Source organism: Nothoprocta perdicaria, unplaced genomic scaffold (genome assembly GCF_003342845.1).
Source record: "Nothoprocta perdicaria isolate Ctin4 unplaced genomic scaffold, notPer1 scaffold_3, whole genome shotgun sequence".
In the NCBI taxonomy this organism is placed as follows: domain Eukaryota; kingdom Metazoa; phylum Chordata; class Aves; order Tinamiformes; family Tinamidae; genus Nothoprocta; species Nothoprocta perdicaria.
Window position 1 is genome coordinate 7,349,535 of NW_020455532.1, and position 8,896 is coordinate 7,358,430.

The 8,896-nt window shown below is 36.0% G+C and overlaps 1 long non-coding RNA gene across 1 annotated transcript; it reads right to left on the reverse strand.

Moving 5' to 3' along the window:
• Positions 1-366: 366 nt before the first annotated feature.
• Positions 367-1,485, reverse strand: LOC112949499. The gene is made up of 3 exons (XR_003249835.1): positions 1,451-1,485; positions 1,288-1,320; positions 367-416 (listed from the first exon to the last, which is right to left on the reverse strand). It is a non-coding gene; the product is annotated as an uncharacterized LOC112949499 (long non-coding RNA).
• Positions 1,486-8,896: the final 7,411 nt, after the last annotated feature.

The following is an 8,896-nucleotide window of genomic DNA, read 5'->3' on the forward strand; positions in this document are numbered from 1 at the left end:
CTTTGATCTTTTTTTTTGTGTGTGTTATTTATCCTACAGTCAGGGAATAAAGGTTATTAAAATTATTTGCTCTTAAATTGCTGTTGTTCCAAAATGCTTATTGTTCCTCATCCATTGCAAAAGGAAGCAAAAGGAGGAGATACAGAAACTCTGCCAAGTCCTTCTCATACTGCATCAAGTGGTATAAGACACTGTCAGAGGCTCCTTTCCWTCTGTGATGATCCTGAATCCTTTGTCAGGACGGGATTCAGTACAAACCAAGTAGATTACTCATCTTTTATCTCCAGTCTACATATGGCTTGAGAACATTACCTTTAGTTCCTTGCAGAACTGTGATTCCTCGGGTGTTGCCTTGACCGTCTTGGGTTTGATCAGCCGCCTGCACTGAGTAATATTTTCCAATTCTTTTTTTAAAACTAACAACAAAAGAGAAAAAGTTATAAATTTAACCAGCATGCAGTCGTGTGAAGGACTGCAGATGCCTAATGGAAAAATGAGAGGAATATGGGGTTTTAGTATGTTCACCTAGCAATGTTAATTTGCCTTTTTGAAATATGTAGTAATTATGGTGCAAGGACTTCCCACATTAAATGYTGAGACTGTCACTTTGATATGTTATCAAATGCTGAAATGGGACATATTGGCCCATAGTCACAGTCAATAACCATGCCACATTTTCAAAAGACAGATTTTTATAAACTTTTAACACAATGTAACACTTAATTTACTTATACCTTTTCTGTGAGCTCACAAAGGGTTCAGTCTAAAATCCATTGATTTCATATGGTACAGCTCAATGGCAAGTTCTAAATGTCTCTCAAGGTCCACCTTACATTTGAACAATTTTATTCTAATTCTCTCCTATTGACAACACTAGTGCTGTATTACTTTTCAGAGGTGGGTATCAGTTTGGTTCAAAGAAGTTCTTGAACTTTGCTAAAACTGTACTAAGTTTTCTTCTGCTATATTTTCTGCACCTGATGACTCTGTTCCAGGACTAACTTTGCCAGTAATTTTGTATCACTTAATGTCTTCAGGAAAAATTTTATTTTTCATGGGCAGTATATTTTTGATATTTCTATACCACCTGGAAGCACTTTAATATTTGTTTTCAAAAATTCCTCACAGTAACGTGGCAGGTTAAATATCACCATAGCAACACTTTACCTCAATATTTTGCACCTTTACCTCTCTTTACAAACTGCAGAAGTGCAATGAAAACCTGTTCCAAATGACTGCATAACATATGACAATCTCTCACTGAATTTAGAAACCATATTTACATACCATCAACTTCAGCACTAAGTCCTTTCATGGAGGCTGAAAAGGAATAGAGAGGGAAGATGATGATAATAAATATCATTCACACAATGTGAATCATGGGAGCTTCCATAAATGGGTTGAGGGACTTTATTTTTCGTTTGTTGATATTTTCCCTCCATCATCTTACCGTCAGAAACAACTTCAAATTCCRTCAACTCTTGAGGAAATTTAGCCAAATCGGGCTCATGTAAGAAGATCTGCTCCACAAGGGCATGAAGCAAGGTGAATGTCCTCTCCTTACCCCGCAACAGAGACAACTACAAATAGAATATAKCAGTAATTGACAGACTGAGCTATTATACTGTTAATAAAAAAAAAGAAAGAAGGAAAGAAAGAAAAACAAAAGCAGGAATGCTGAGAGCTCCCAGGTAAATTTGACAAGAATAAAAAAACACATTAGAATTAAACTTCTCAATTTGCCATTTTGCAGACATTCTTGATTAAGATCACCTTTACACCTTCATATCTGTTCACTTTTCTTTCTCTTTTGTGTCTTCTTATTCACAGGGATCTTTTTTTTTTATCTTAAGGTATCCTAGTTGATTGCAACTGATTCTGAATCTCCAAACACAGTCACGTACCCCTTTCTACTTAAAGCACTATGCTGTACTCATATAGATAGTAAGGTTCCTTAATTGAATCTGGGAAGATGCTCTGTGGCGGAAAATGATTTTGTAGACATTTTTCATTATGATAGATGTGATACCAAAGCCATTTTAAAAAAATACAAGCTGTGTCTTGAATTGTCACTAGTATTATAAATCACTCACATATTAAAGTCTCCAGATGGAAAAGATATCTTAAAAATAACCCAAACCAAAAACTTCTCTCTCCTATTTACCGATCAAGCATAGTTTTATAGCAATCGTAGAGGTTCGAGACAGCTTAGAAAGTTTGTATGCCTTTCTTATTTTACTAGCATAAAAAGATCATGTTCTGTCATTGTTGTGTAAAGGAGGGGAAAAGAATCTCTGTGCTCAGTGGCACGTATTCTAGTGGCAACTAACATAAAATTCAGCCCGAGTCATGCAAGGGGTGGGTCAGMATAGACACAAGAAACAAACTAAGAGCTAAAAGATGGGTTTTGAAGGGCAGATCTCTGCCAGGAAAGAGGAAAGCTCAGGACAAGCAGTCCCCTTCTGTGCTCCCCCACCCACTAGAGAACTACTCGAGTTTGTGGGACTACTGCAAACAGCCAGCAGATTTTATCAGTTCTACACATACATAATCCTGCTGCTTTTTGACATCAGTTCATATCTCTTAAAGTACACTGAGAAAAATGGGGAAGAGAACAGCATATTTATCTTTAAAGTAAATAGTGGGTGTCCTGATTCCTAGAGGTATTTTTAGGGCTACAAGACACATGGTTTGGACCTCCCAACCCCATGATTCCAGTCACCTGTCCCACAATTCACCAAGGCTCTGACATTGGCTCTAGAAGTTTCACGTAGATTTTGCTGGTTAAAACCACTGCAGAAAAACCTAACTCTCTTTAAATTTCTTCATTTATTTATATTCTAACAGTTAAATTTTACCTTAAAAAAACCCCACATAGTTCCACTTGTTATAAAATACCTCTACACTGAAGTAAAGAGCTAAAGTGCTAAGAAGGAAACACATCCATGACAGAGAAGCTCAGCCCTCGCAGGAGAAAGGCCATGGTCACAACTTCTGTCCCAGGAAACGAGACGAGGTCCATACAAMCATGTTCTTCAAAGTCTAAAACTTCACTTTACCCAAACTCGAGGTTAGTCAGTGGCCCACAGCTCACATCTTTTCTAGCTGTGGAATATTAATATTAGAGCAAACAGCATTTTTATGTTTTGCCTTGTTAGAAAAATAATATATACAACACCACAGTGCCCTCACATAGCCAGCGTTGCTAAATGGGGAAATGCATCTTTTTATGGTATACATTAAAGAACACATTGTTAAACTGGACTTTGTTTCTAGTGTAAGCAAGAGCAGATGTCAGAATGTTAGCTATTCATTAAAAATGATTGTTTTTCTCCACATTCAGGACAAAATTTAATGTTAATGGCCAATATACAATATAATATGATGATTTTAATGACAAGCAAAATGTTTACTCACTTTCATCAAGGACGACAGTCGAAATCCTCTAGCCTTCTCTTTTCCTGCCTTTTCATTTAAAAGATTCCCAATGACTAAAATGTACTCCAAGACAGCGATAAATTTCTGGCTGGACTGCAGCTGCTTACTTGCTTGGATTTTCTGTTTTATTAACTGAAACACATACATATTCCTTCGGTTTCGGTTAAAAATACGAGGAAAGCATTGGCATCTTTACCTTCCCTTTGCCAGGGCTTCATTGTTCTTAGCTAGGATAAATAAGTCACAGGACAGCTGATACCTTTCTGTTCAACTTCCTTTGGAGAACAGGCCAGAGGGGTTCAGGGAAGACCCTGGTGGTCAAAATTCTGCCACCAAGATAAAGCTAGCGTTGGCATGGCCTCCCTGCCTCAGTTGGAGGTCACGTCCTTTCTGGCTTCCAAATCAGCCTTGCCAAAAGAACTTCAACCTCAGCTYTTATAAATGCTCCTGAATAAAAAATATTTTGCTGTTTGAATGCACCAGATTGCACCAAATGTCAGGCACCAAGGGAAGAGGATAGCCTGAAGCTCAGTGAAAGGTTCTCCATCCTTCCCCTCTCTCCCATCTGTTTATACCAAATAGAAGACTGCTGTCTTATCAAAATTCTTGGTACAGTTTCCCCACAAGGAAGAATAATAATTTTCTGTAATCAAACATCAATTTTCTTTCCTGAGGGAAGCCGCCTCCCTTCTAGGTCTACAGATACAAGAGGTATTTTTGTTTTAAATGAGGAAATGTACATTTTTTTTACTGCCAGACCTATCTTGATCAACCAGCAACATAAAAAAAATATAAAAACAAGGAGAGGAAAAAACTCCAGAGCTTTGAAAGTCCATGTTAAAACGTTCATAGCACAGAGGGCCAAATATTGAAAGCTAATAGTGAAATTGTCCAATAAATTTTAGGTGTCTACACATTATATAGATATGCAAGGAAGTGCTTAGAGAACTAATCAGCTGTTCAGTGAGCAATAAATATCCCTCAAAGCAATCACTATACTATAGCTTCCAAATTTTCAAATATTTGGTTTCAGTAGAGGATAGCAAAGGTGTCACATTATCAGAGGTGAGGTCAGAAATCTGTGCATCTCCCCAGTGTTCTCCATCTGTTGCTCTTCTGAGCGTTGTTCTCTGTTACTCTGGTTTTAGTCACAGCCAAACAAAAGGCAACAACACTGACTTTCAGCAACTTTCCAAACGTGCTTTCATTCGCGTGCAGAAAGAAAGCCAAATCTTTGACTGAAACAGGACGTTACTTACAGGCTCCAAATCTCTTATGCTCACAGGGAGTTCACGGATGGTGAGCAGGAGATCCAACCTCTGGCCTAAATGTGAGATTTTACACATCTGCAAAAACAGACAGAAAAGGAATTCAAACCCATGTTTCTACTTTCAATTCAATTCAATTATAGCATAGTTTTCCTAGTTTTTCTGCTCTTTTATTAATCTTATTCCAAGCCTTAAAACAATAGATCTTCAATAGCACATATAGAAATCACATCAGATACATGCTTGTTTTCCATACATACATTCAAGAATTCACTGCACATAGAGACAGATGTTACTTAATAAAACAAAAAAAAAAAAAAAAAAAAAGAAAAGCTTTTCACAAGAAATGTGTCCTATAATAGTTAAATGCACACAATTTTTCACTTGAGGCTTTTGGAAATTTAGCTCAGAATAAATCCAATCCTATTTTCAAAGAAGGGGAAGAAGTGCTACTTGAAGCTGCAAAGTGGTAAAAATTCTCTATAATTTCTATGTATTCCATCAGATAAAACTCTAGTTCTGACTGTGACTGGAAACTTAAGTTCCAAACCGTCTCTCTTATAGCAGTGTTACCTAGAAGACAGTGCCCTAGAAATTGCATGGTGTCTTTTAATGGCTGCTGTGCTTTCTTACCTCTAACATAAACTGATCAACTATATGCAGCTCTGAAGGGGGCCCTCTGAAGGACTGGTACCTTTCTACATCCTTTGGTGTTGGCATATACCTGTAAAAGAGAAAATGAAAATTATATGTCCTCTTTCTTGAACTTTTCACACATTTCACTATTTCACACACCAAGCAGTTCAGATTAATTTCAGTGGGAGCACCTGGCACTGTTCTCCCTCAGACGGASCATTGAGCAGTGGCTGCTCTCATCAAGGGGGATGACCATTTATACTAGGCTATCCTGAGGCTGCAGGACTCAAGACCTCCCCTCACTTATGCCAGTTCAACCTAYTTATTTCACAGAGACTGCCAGGTGTCCCTTGATAGACAGTCAAGTAAGCTCTCTACAAGCCATCTCAGCAGTACCATGTTACATGTACTACTACTGCTACACATTACTCAGCTCTTTTTCCTATTCTTATCACCTTCTAAGTGCAAACATAACAAAAGTTAATGTTGATGGAGAGATTAGGATTTCAAAGCCAGGATTAATTTCATGTCTACTACAAGTGCATGTCCATAGCAAAATACGTAACTTGCTCTCTTCACCAGCATCATCTTTTTCCAGACATCGTTTAACCAAACTCTATTTTTTTTTCTCATTTTGAAGCAAAAAGCAGTTGCACATTAAATTTTCACAYGAATGTATTTAATAAAAAGGTGCAGATGTCACTTGTCTTGAATGGAGAGATAGCTGCATAAAAGGTGCTAATCTAGGACATGCTCTCTTCCTAGGCCATAAACTATTCAAAGAAATACAATCTATTTCCTACAAATTTTATATGCCAATAGTTTGCTTACACACTTGAAATCTATTTCCCTGAATATACTAATTCATTTTTTTAAATAAGATACAATAAATTGCATTCTGCTTGAGGCCCAAATTTCTGCCACTATATAATACTGCTATCTTTAATATCTTTCCCCTTTCCAAAACAATTTGTTTTCCTCTTTATAAATGAATACTTAAATAGGGAACAGAATTTCTTACATTTCTTTCATTTGATAGAAGATAAAGCTGTGAGGTGTTCCTATTAAGTTACAACTGTTCACTACCACGAATGATTCTTCTATTAACTCTGCTCCTTGTAACCTGTTCAAAATCATGTCAGGTTTGCTGTCATTCCCTAAGCAATACAGGGAAGAGCAACATTTTGGGGAACACTGTATAATGTTAGATCTAAGGATTGAGATTCACAGTCAGGAGAGATTCAAAGGCACAGTAGCATCTTTCCTGAATTTCCCATTATTTGCAGAAAATTATGCTTTTTGCAAAAAAAAAATAAACATAAATAAACAATTGAACCCCAAAGATTACCTTCTTAGTGCTGTAATCTGCTCATCTGTAAGTCCACCACTCTCTTCATGTATAATGTATAATTTTTCTTTCAGCTGGCTTGGTTTTATTCTGAAACTTTTAAGAAAAATGTCTGGGGGAAAATGATTGTTAGATTACTTGGAGGAAAAAGCTCAAGGGAAGGAAAAACACCAAAACATTTCATATTTGCCTCCCAGATAAAATTTGTTTTTCACTTAGTTGCTGCTAATGTTAAGGTGAAAATTCAGTCTTTCTTTTAAATATACATGCAGTAGTCAAGCAAAAATATTTTCTGACAAAATATAGTCAATGCTCATGATAGAACGATCAAGATGCTGTTACAGGAAGATATTCCAGTATATAGTATTATATATTTCTCTGCATTCAAAGTACATTCTGATTTTTTTCCTGAATATAAATGTCATGTATTCGTATATTACAATACTGAAGGTTAAAGGAATTAGAATATTCTATTTGTTTTGATTTTGTTTGKTTTTTTTTATTGCATTTCCATTGTTCAAATAAAGTAGCTAGAGTTCTGGCAAAAAAAATTAATCACAAATGAAGGCAATCTGGGAGAAAAAATGCTCTTTCTTCCACACTGCCCAAAGAGTATGTTTTAATATTGTCTGTGGCAGATCTCATTGACAGATACTCCTTCTTGTCATTTTAAAATATGACAAACAATTCTTGCAATGTTTTAAGACTTTTTGCAGGCACAGATTTGGCTCATATTGCCCAGCATGAATGAGAAATAGAAGTAAGGTCTCTGTTCCCTAAGCAGACAAAGATCCATTAGGAAGGCTGCTGCTCAAAAAAAAAAAAAGCCACTTTGTCATGCCTGTTATTCCTCAACTTCTCTGTCATCATTACCAAAAGACAAAGGAGTGAAAAAGAAAACACGAGGAAGTGAATACAAGGGATCAACAGAGAAAGCTGAGAGAGAGAGATAAAATATTATCATGCCAATAGTGTTGTCCTGSCGTCTGCACCAGCAGAACTCTTCTGAGTAGCATTCAAGGATTGGGTATATTGGTATGATTTACCCTTTCTTTCTCCAATTCTAAAACAGTTCAGAGTTTTTCAGGTAATAGAAACTCACTGTGCTCTAAATCATATAATAATGACTCTCGGGAGATTGTTGGCCAATGGAGTGTGTTCCATTTATTCCTCCCCTTAGAGACTTTCTACCCCTTTAATTCTGTTATAAGATCCAGCTTTAGTGCTAAGCCTGGTGGAATCATTTTCCCTACTTACAGCCCCCTACATGTTTTAAATGATGTATTTCTTGAGGTAGGAAGATGTCTATAGATTATAACAGAGCTAATAATTCAAAATAAAATGTTAATTTTAAAATTTATCTGCTTCACTTTCACAAAGAGGCCACAAAGCACTTGAGATTTTCTTGATCATTTTCTGCATTTGAAATTAACCATTGAATAATTCCTGATCTTCAAACTTTATAACAGTAATCAACTACAAATTTTTAACAAATGAAATTCAAAATGTTCTCGGTTAAACAAAGGCCATGGAGAGTTGCTTCAGTTCTTTAGCTTGGTTATACTTGTTCTGAGAACTGGATTGCTGATGAAAAATACTTGTGTTATAGATCCCGATTTAGTTTTTCAATCTCCCTTATAAACTCATAATTCACTATATCTGTTGAATTCAATTTCCAAAATACTCATGAAAATCTGGACAATTACAGGGACATGTCCTTAATTCAAATGAAAGTTTGCTGTTCTTCTGTAGTAGTCACCCATACTCTGAAACAGGTGAGTTTAGGTCTCCTTTTTAAGCTTTTCTTCCTGCCTCCCTTCCTCCATTCATGCATTTAAAAAAAAAATCAGCAATTTCTTCTTCAAAAGTAAAATATATTTACTCCGTACTCAGTTACTAATAGTTTCTTGATTTTTTTTCTCAGCAATACCATGATGTTGAACATAAAGTATTCTAGGCAAAACAAGGATTTTATATTCAGGAAACTTTAACTTACAGGCATTTTGTTTCTTCGTTTTTTAATACATTAAATTAAGAACTGTGGTTTGCAGCACTTGCAGGAAGATTAATCAAAATTCTCAAGATGAAATTATCTTTTGATCTAAGTAATGTCCATTATAAGTACAAGTCAAAACTTTCATTGACGGGACATGAAGAATAGGATTAAGAAATAGATGTAGAAAGTCTCAATGAGAAAAGTTGTAAG